Raw genomic sequence first — 1,807 nt, forward strand, 5'->3', positions numbered from 1 at the left:
CACCTGAATAATAAACAAATACTTCATGACTCTGTTTGGGTGACCCTCTTAATGGTCAACTCCAAGATACAACACAGTCACTGTCATTTCAACCACACCAACACTCCTGAAAACAATGGCTTCACCACCCAGGCAGGTTATAAATAAATTTCAAATGGCACTTGACATCACCCTGAAGAAATTCTAACATCACTCTGTTGGGATAGTTTACCAAGATGGCTTCAGAGTAAACAAACTTCACACAGCACATTTTTTTAAAAAAAGACACACTTATTCAATGTCATGATCAGACTAATACATTTAGCTATCAACAGCATGAGTGCAAAAAAATCTTCATTAAAACACTTTGTTGGAATGCTTTTCACTTTCCACAGGACAGAAACTAAAATAATCTGTTATACAATTAGTCACAAATACAGTCCTCGAGTATTTTGCTGATACACATGAATTATCTAAAATATGTCTTCTTTGTCATCCTTCTTCTAGGCTGAGGTCACAAATCTGTGGTAACCTATAGCTTCCCTGTCACTGCGCTGTCTCTCATCTCCTTCTGAGCTTTGTTTTTTGGCAGTTAATTAAAACCTTCTACCACAGCCACAGCTACTACTGTTACTGCTGCTAGAACCACCACAGCCACCTTGATTTTGTAGATTGGCAAAGTACTGGCCTCTGCCACCATAAGGGCCAGAGCTTCTCCCTCCAAATTTTCCTCCTTCCATGAGTCCAAAATTTGAAGACTGATTGTTGAAATTGCCAAAATCATTCCATCATTATCAAATCCATCATAGTCATCCCCATTGCCACCATATCCACCACCAATGTGGCTGCCACTAAAACCACCTTGACCACTGAAGAAACCACCAACACCCAAGTTGTCATTCCTGTGGGACCACCTCCAAAACCACCACCAAAGTTTCCAGAATGAATTCATCCTCTTTGGTTGAATGAAACACTGGCTATCTCTTGCATAAACAGGGCTTTCCTTACTTCACAGTTGTGGCCATTCACAGTGTGGTTTTCTGAATGACAATCTTGTCTATAGAATCATAGTTAGCAAAGGTTGGAAAAGTAAAGTCCCTCTTCTTGCCAATGCCTTCATCAGTCATGATTGCAATTGTTTCAATAATACTGAAAATAATTTCTTAGGTGATGTTCTTAATGTCTTCCTAATGCCAACAACAAAAATCTTTTTCACAGTTAACTGGACACTGGTTCTTTGAGAATCTTCTCTCAACACAGCCCTCTGGTTCTGCAATTCTTGCATCCAAATCGTGTGGTCTTGCATTCATCTCTCCCACCAACACGATAGTGGCAACTCCAAAGACTCTGGATCACTTGGTGCTTGGATCTCTCATTACCACACAGTCTGTGAGCAAACCCATTGCTCAGAATGTTTTCTCAGATACTCATCAGTTGTTTCCAAGCTTACACCTCCAACGAAGAGCTTTTGTAGCTGTTCCAGCTTCTCGGAAGACCCCGACTTAGACTTAATGGCAGGAGAAGGGGCGACTTTTATGATGTTTACTCTAGGCATCCACGGGCAGGAAGACCATGTGAAATTTAATACCCAAGTTCTACCTTCTTCATCTTGATCATATAGTCTCCTTTGCTTCCTGGAATATATTTTCGTTGCCTTTCATCTGTCAATCATCTACCCATTCCTTACATTATTTTCAACTTTACCTTCCCAGGGGCTCCCTTTTTAAATTTATTTGTTTTTACAATGTAAGTGACTCTTGGTTTATATGATATATTGATTAGCTGTGTATTTAGCTTCCCATCTCACTAGATTGAATTCTGGAATAGT

At 39.8% G+C, this 1,807-nt stretch overlaps 1 pseudogene across 1 annotated transcript; it reads right to left on the reverse strand.

The window, feature by feature from the left end:
* Window positions 1-575: 575 nt before the first annotated feature.
* Window positions 576-1,289, reverse strand: LOC311171009 (heterogeneous nuclear ribonucleoprotein A1-like; annotated as a pseudogene). The gene has a single exon. The product of its transcript is annotated as a heterogeneous nuclear ribonucleoprotein A1-like (transcript).
* Window positions 1,290-1,807: the final 518 nt, after the last annotated feature.

This window comes from Talpa europaea, assembly GCF_964194135.1.
Source record: "Talpa europaea genome assembly, chromosome: 5".
In the NCBI taxonomy this organism is placed as follows: domain Eukaryota; kingdom Metazoa; phylum Chordata; class Mammalia; order Eulipotyphla; family Talpidae; genus Talpa; species Talpa europaea.